General features: G+C 44.4%; 1 pseudogene across 1 annotated transcript in view; it reads right to left on the bottom strand.

The window, feature by feature from the left end:
- Positions 1-1,275: 1,275 nt before the first annotated feature.
- LOC149441790 (proteinase-activated receptor 1-like) overlaps positions 1,276-8,318 on the bottom strand; it is a 45,401-nt pseudogene continuing 38,358 nt past the window's right edge. Inside the window, exon 6 of the transcript XR_016307296.1 lies at positions 1,276-2,840. The product of XR_016307296.1 is annotated as a proteinase-activated receptor 1-like (transcript). The remainder of the gene's footprint in view (positions 2,841-8,318) is intronic.

Here is an 8,318-nt window from a genome sequence, read left to right as displayed (position 1 = left end):
CGATCTGGAGTCATTTTGGACCACTCCTCTTCACAAAACTGTTTCAGTGTAGCAATATTCTTGGGATGTCTGGTGTGAATCGCTCTCTTAAGGTCATGCCACAGCATTTCAATGGGGTTGAGGTCAGGACTCTGACTGGGCCACCCCAGAAGGCGTATTCTGTGCTGTTGCAGCCATTGTTTTGTTGAATGACTTATATGCTTTGGGTCATTGTCCTGTTGCATCACCCATCCTCTGCGGAGCTTCGGTTGGCGGACAGATGGTCGTACGTTTTCCTGCAAAATGTCTTGATAAACTCTGGAATTCATTTTCCCATCAATGACAACTATCCATCCAGGCCCTGAGGCAGCAAAGCAGCCCCAAACCATGATGCTCCCTCCGCCATGTTTTACAGTGGGGATGAGGTTTTGATGTTGGTGTGCTGTGCCTTTTTTTCTCCACACATAGTGTTGTGTGTTCTTCCCAAACAACTCAATCTTGGTTTCATCTGTCCACAGTATATTTTGCCAGTAGTGCTGTGGAACATCCAGGTGCTCTTTTGCAAACTTCAAACGTGCTGCAATCTTCTTTTTGGACAGCAATGGCTTCCTCCGTGGTGTCCTCCCATGTACTCCATTCTTGTTTAATGTTTTCCTTATTGTAGATGTGTCAACAAAAATGTTAGCATGTGCCAGAGATTTCTGTAGGTCTTTAGCTGACACTCTGGGATTCTTCTTTACCTCATGCAGCATTCTGCGCTGTGCTCTTGCAGTCATTTTTACAGGACGACCGCGCCTAGGGAGAGCAGCAACAGTGCTAAACTTTCTCCATTTGTAGACAGTCTGTCTTACCGTGGACACATGAACATCAAGGCTTTTGGAGATACTTTTGTAACCCTTTCCAGCTTCATGCAAGTCAACAATTCTTGATCGTAGGTCTTCTGAGAGCTCTTTTCTGCGAGGCATGGTTCACATCAGACAGTGCTTCTTGAAACCAGTGAACCCCAAACAGGTGTGTGTTTTTTAAGGGCAGGACAGCTGTCAGCAACACATCCAATATCATCACACTGATTGGAGTCAAGGTTGGCTCACTCCTGGCTCCAATTAGCTCTGGGAGAAGTCATTAAGCTAGGGCCTCACATACTTTTTCCTCCCTGCACTGTGAATGTTTACATGTTATGTGCAATTAAACCATGGCAGCATATAATGTTTGTGTAGTATTATGTTTAGCAGACTGTGTTCTTCTATTGTTGTGACTTAGATGACGTTCAGAGCACATTTTATGCCCAATTCATGCAAAACTCCTCGTAATCCCAAGGGGTTCACATACTTTTTCTTGCAACTGTAGCTCAGTGATTTAGGTGATCATGAATTGGCCCTCAGAGGGAATTGATAATCACCTAAAGGACTGTTTTTGATGCACAGATGCATCAGGAAAGACGTACAACACATTCAGTTTTGTAAGAAGGTTTTTTTTCCATTTGCAACTGCCGCACCAAATTCCCTTAGAGCCGTTCATACCTCGGCCCCGGCCTCCAACCCTTCAGATAGTGTGAGTGACGTCATCGTGCCACCCACTGAGCAGTGCAATGAGCTGGAGAATATTCACCAAGCATTTCACACACCCGGCTCTACCAGGAGGAACACGAACATCACTCACACCTCCAGGAAACATCAGAAGCCGGGGCCAAGGTAGTATATGTATTTTAAAAACTTTATTTGTAATAAGGGGAGTAAAGTGGACCTTAAGCCATTACAGATCTTAGTGACATAAATGTTATTTGAACATTTGTTCAGGAAAATGACTGTGAGATGAAATATGGAGCCGTGTTCAAATAACTCATCCCATCTTATTGGGATGGGTGGATTAGGTCTCCTCTGGTCCTCTCTGGTTGCTGCTCCTTGTGTTTAAGGGAAGACTTTGTACTGGAGGGGGACAATCTTTCTTCCAGCGCAGCAAGCTGCAGACTTGCCTCTGACTGTGGGAGGATGCAAAGTAATAGATAAGAGGATCCAGACAACAGTTGATGCTACTGATACTGGAAGAGAGGGTGTAGGGAACATATAGAGAGGCATCGTAATGCTTCGACAACTTCACATAGTGAATTAAATAGATGACGTTAGTTGGGCCAAAACAAAGGACAAACACACTCAGCACAACCACGGTGAGGCGGATAGATCGTGATCTCTTATGTGTGCGATCAAATATTGATCTGCTGAGACTGCGGATGGTTCCAATGTAACAGAAAGTCATAATGAATAATGGAAAGAAAAAGAAAAGTGAGGTAAGAGAGGTGAAATAGTAAAAATAGAAATCAAGTTCAACAGCAAAGTATTGAATAACATGACATGCTGTGATATCTAGGATATTCATTTTCCAGGATTGATCTATCATGAGAAGAGGCACAGTGCTGGCCAATGAGATGACCCAGATGACACCACACACCAGCCAGGCTCGGGTCACTGTGCGCCAGGGGAGAGACCGCACCGGGTAGACTATGGCCAGGAAACGGTCCACGCTGATACTTGTCATGAGCAGGATGGAGCAGTACATGTTACAGTAAAATGCTGCCGTGACAAAGCGACACATTCCTTCTCCAAAGATCCAGTCATTTTCTAAGAATCTGTAGACAATATAAAAAGGCAAGACGCTAACAAGCAAAGTATCTGCTATGGCGAGGTTCAGCATGTAGACCACTGCCGGCTTCCTGACCTTCATCTTCACCAGGAATATAATGATCGCTATGATATTGAGAGGAAGAGCCACGAGGAACACAACAATATAGATCGACGGGACAAGCCTGGTCACACTCCAATGTCTGAAGGAAGTACTTAACTCCTGAATTATTTCATATTCATCATCTGGAAAAAAAACACAGAATATTAGCATTAATAAATAAGATAAATTTAACTTTTCTTTAAAGCAATGTAAAACCCCCAAACTAATAATGTAATAAACTGCAGCTTACCAATCAACAGATGTGAAAGAAGCTAAAAAGATCTCATGCCCAGGAAATGATAAATCAAAGTGCATAAAATGTGTACGTTGTGAAGGGCGCGGCGTCAGACCCCAACCCTTCTCACCAAACTCGTGACTGAAGGACTAGCCAATCTAAAACCACGATGTTACGTGCGTAACAATGCCACACCCAGCTGCACCCTGCACACCGATTTTCCAGCTAATTGGACCACAATCGACGTGCCGGCAGCCTGAATGCAAATGTTACTGAGTCAGGTTAATTACGCAATTAACCCTTCACACTGCCACCACCTCCTTTTTATACAGAGAAAGAGGAAACTCAGCAATACACTAGGATGATTGGTTAATCGACAGTATACCGCTATCTCTACAGACCGGTTATACAGAGGGTTAAACACTCATAGTAGCGCTCTTCAGCGACAGGGATCCGTAAGTTACATTCAAGAACTATAGAAACAGTTCAACACTTTCAGAAAGTAAGATTTATTACTAAAAGGTCAAAAAGGGTTCAGTAGAAATATTTACAGAAAAAGATGTAACCAATATATATATAAATATACAGAGCACAACAGCACAGCAAACAGATAACAGAAAGAAGTTTAGGTAAATAAGTACTTGCCAAATAAATGCCTGGGGTTAAGCAGTTTCGAGTCTGATGAGCTAAAAAGGGATTTCTGGTCTCGCACTCGGTTTCGTTGTTGCAGCGAGATTCTCCTTTGCTTTCTGTCTGCTAGATGTTATATCGCAGATGGTCCTCACTGCTCTGACTACACACAAAACATAACAGCTTCTATTCTACGCAAAATCAGCTGGGTGTCTCTTCCCACAATGGACAAGCCAAGCCTTATTTGGCAAAGAATTGTTAGGCAGGGGCTCAGCATCATAAGCTGATTGCATTCCTGAGGGAGGGGGAATGAGGGGATACATGAAGACTTATTAATACAGGGAGAGCCATGCCTGGCTCTTGTATGCACGACTGTGACATACGTATCTCACAGAAGTGAGTCGACTCCTCACATTTATGTAAATATTTGATTCTATCTTTTCATGTGACAACACTGAAGAAATGACACTTTGCTACAATGTGATGTAGTGAGTGCGCAGCTTGTATAACATGTAAATTTGCTGTCCCCTCAAAATAACTTAACACACCGCCATTAATGTCTAAACTGCTGGCAAAAGTAGAGTACGCCCCTAAGTGAAAATGTTCAAATTGGGCCCAAAGTGTCAATATTTTGTCTGGCCACCATTATTTTCCAGCACTGCCTTAACCCTCTTGGGTATGGAGTTCAACAGAGCTTCACAGGTTGCCACTGGAGTCCTCTTCCACTCCTCTATGGTGACATCACGAGGCTGATGGATGTTAGAGACATTGCGCTCATGCACCTTCCATTTGAGGATGCCCCACAGATGCTCAATAGGGTTTAGGTCTGGAGATATGCTTGGCCAGTCCATCACCTTTACCCTCAGCTTCTTTAGGAAGGCAGTGGTTGTCTTGGAGGTGTGTTTTGGGTCGTTATCATGTTGGAATACTGCCTTGCGGCCCAGTCTCCAAAGGGAGGGGATCATGCTCTGCTTCAGTATGTCACAGTACATGTTGGCATTCATGGTTCCCTCAATGAACTGTAGCTCCCCAGTGCCGGCAACACTCATGCAGTCCCAGACCATGACACTCCCACCACCATGCTTGACTGTAGGCAAGACACACTTGTCGTTGTAATCCTCACCTGGTTGCCGCCACACACGCTTGACACCATCTGAACCAAATCAGTTGATCTTGGTCTTATCAGACCACAGGACATGATTCCAGTAATCCATGTCCTCAGTCTGCTTGTCTTCAGCAAACAGTTTGCTGGCTTTCTTGTGCATCATCTTTAGAAGAGGCTTCCTTCTGGGATGACAGCCATGCAGATCAATTTAATGAAGTGTGTGGCGTATGGTCTGCACACTGTAACAGCGCAGGGCCCTGTCACAGGATAAAAGCAGGTAGAAGTGGTCTGGTAATGGACACAGGGTTTGCACATGTGTGAAATACAGAAGTGCAGAGTGCAGATTTTGAGTGGAGAAAACTGCTGTTGCAGGTTTCTCCGGATTTTGATATTTCTGGATGGGTCTCCGTAGTTTGGAGATTTCAAAGTGCTTTGGGAGGGAAGAAAGCTCCAATCCAGTGTCCAGAGTTTGAAGTCAACCAGCAGGATGAGGGCCCAGGTGCTCACAGCCCATATAATGATGGTTGGCTAAGAGTTGCAAGACAAGTGGAGTGCACTTAGAGCAGTGGCTCCCATTGAGTGTCTCTGTGTGAAACAGTTGCTGCATGCGTTAAAGGACTCCAAGGCTGTGTGCGTTAAAGGACTCCAAGGCTGTGTGCATTAAAGGACTCCAAGGTTGTGTGCGTTCAAGAGCTCAAGGCTGTGTGTGTCCAAGGGCTCAAGGCTGTGTGTGTTCAAGGGCTCAAGGCTGTGTGTTCAAGGAGTCAAACGCTGTGTGCTGGGACTAGCCAGTGCTCTGGAAGACCCATTTTAGCAGAGGTACTGCTAACCAACAGGGCTGATAAGGAGTAACTAGGAGGCTTGGTAAGTTTTCATCTATCTTTACCATTGGAGAAGAACCCCTGTGTGGGAAAGCTTATTTTGGACTTTTGAGGTTTTGTTTCTTGCCTTTTCATAAAAGTGGCCTCCCAAGACCTAAAAAAGTGTTTCTGACTAACGTGGACTCACTTGGAAAGCATCTACCAGTAGAGCTAATCATCCCCCATGTCACAGTACTGATAGGCTGATTCCCCAACCTCTGTAGCAATGCTGGCAGCACTCATATGTCTATTTCCCAAAGACAACCTCTGGATATGACGCTGAGCATATGCACTCAACTTCTTTGGTTGACCATGGCAAGGCCTGTTCTGAATGGAACCTGTCCTGTTAAACTGCTGTATGGTCTTGGCCACCGTGCTGCAGCTCAGTTTCAGAGTCTTGGCAATCTTCTTATAGCCTAGGCCATCTTTATGCAGAACAACAATTCTTTTTTTTAGATCCTCAGAGAGTTGTTTACCATGAGGTGCCATGTTGAACTTCCAGTGACCAGTAGGAGAGAGTGAGAGCAATAACATCAAATGTAACACACCTGCTCCCCATTCACACCTGAGACCTTATAGGAAAAAATTGTGCAGCGCTAAAATGGATATATATAAAATAAATAAATATAAATACCAAGGATGTATATAGTGCTAAATATCTGAATGACAGTGCTGGTATTTAATGAATATAACAAAGTGCTAAAAAATGCCCAAATAAAGTGCTTGTCAACCTAAAAATATGATGTCATAATGGATGATATATAAATAATAAATCATGAGCGTCCAAATAAAAGTTTCAATAAATATCAGTAATCCAGATAAGTGAATCTTGTTATCCCAATAGTGAACAGATAATCCGATGACGTACAGGGTATAGTAAAAATGCACACTCACCAGCTGCGCATTTTAAGTGCGCAGTATGTAATTAAGTAGTAAACATCCAGAGGTCACCTCTACGGTAGGATGGAATACAGCCTGGGATGGAAACCCTCCTCTGTAGCTTTGGGTGGTAAGAGGTCAGCCAGAGGTCCCCTTAAAGGTGAGCTGCAATATGGCCTGATGTGAATCTCCCTCCTCTGGGTACTGGGATGGTCACCTGGGTTCCTGAGGAATTAAATGCTTGGTACAGAGCAAAAAGGATGTTGCCCATAGTGTAGTAATTCAGGTGATAAATAAAGGGTTTTATTGAATAAAGATTAAAATCCAGACAATATCCTCGTTGTAAAAAGGACATGCAGCTTAAAAGCTGCCTAATACACTGACCAGCTGTAACGGACCGCCTGACAGTACCTCTATCAGTCCCCTGATACAGCCTCCCCAGAGTGCGGAGTCTAAGTAGCCTGCCCTGCACCTGACAGGTGCCGCCTAGGTCCCAGTGCCTGCCTAGTACTGTCAAGACGACGGGTGCGCCTGGGTCCTAGTGCCCTGCTACCTGCACGTCTTAACAGACGCCTACGCATGTGTAGACCCATGCGTCGCGATGGTCCCTGACACCAGCTGGTGTGTCAAGATGGCCGCCGGCCCTCCGTGATCCAGATGCGTGACGTCACGGAATGCAGGCTCTTCCTTAACGCGTTTCGTACCATGTACATTGTCAAAAAGGGTGTGCCATTATGGTAATCTATACATTTGTCCCACATTGTCTGCCAGCCTGTTTTTGAAGGTGTATGGATAGTGGCACACATGGACATATCTGGGGGCCCTGCCCTTTAGTTAGTCCATTTAGGAAAGAGATCTTTCAAATCATATCTACACTGTTCTTTATTATAATTCCCTCTCACCCTCTTCTAGTATTGCTTAATGTACAGCCTCTGCATTTACTTGGTTGAGTTCATAGAAATCATGGGGCCCCATACAGCCTACCTGAAAGGGGCCCCCCTTCCCACCACAGAAAATATCAACGTGATATTTTGCTAAATATACACTAAAATCATTATTAGCTGACACAAACACAGCTTAAATTACAACATTTCAGCTAAATCCAAAATATAAAACTGTATAGAGGTAATAAAGTTGTGTGTGTAAATGAGGTGTTGGGGCTCATTCACATGGACCATGTGCCCTGTACAGTGGGAATCAGTGGATTGTTCATGTGGATGGAGCCACCAGGAGCTGTGTGCAGGCAGCCTATGTTACACTATGGGGACACAGCGTCTGTATGAACACATCTGCAGGTCCTAATTTGAAAGGTGTGTGGGTGCGGGTGTACGGCCCCAAACATGAACAGAGGGCAATTGGGGCAACTCACCCGCACCTTCACATCTGACAGATTAAAACCTGAAGCTGTGTTCATAGCAGCTGCTGTGTCCCCATAGAGTAACAGGAGGCCCTAGCCACATGAACAAATCACTCATTCACATGGACAGTGTACTTGTGTGAGTGAGCCATTATTTTTTGTGTTTTTTCTTTTAATTTTTACAATGTTATTTTTTTTTAACTACTACTTTTAAGCATTTTTTTTTACACCAACCCTGTTGGGCAGATGGAAGTGCTCTGTACAGAGACTGTCTGTTCATTCACAAACTGATGAACAATAAACACAGTTTACTATGTTTCAGTTATGAATGAACATGGCACATAATTGGTAGCAATCACCCACTATGTTCATTGAGGAAAGAGGAAAGGAAGGTGTTGATAAATATGACATATTTACCAACCCCCCCTCCCCATCCTGACACAACCCCCCTGTATGCTTGCAGCAGCTGACAGCCAACGGGAGGGAGAGGAGAAGAAGTTGCTGCTGTGGAGGGGGACACAGGGGGATCTAGGCTGAGGAAGGGGAGAGTTGGAT

This window comes from Staurois parvus, unplaced genomic scaffold (assembly GCF_062004578.1).
Source record: "Staurois parvus isolate SC_StPar_1 unplaced genomic scaffold, SC_StPar_1.0 ptg000947l, whole genome shotgun sequence".
NCBI lineage: Eukaryota > Metazoa > Chordata > Amphibia > Anura > Ranidae > Staurois > Staurois parvus.
Note: the sequence above shows the minus strand (reverse complement) of the source record. Positions and strands in the feature narration are given on the sequence as shown.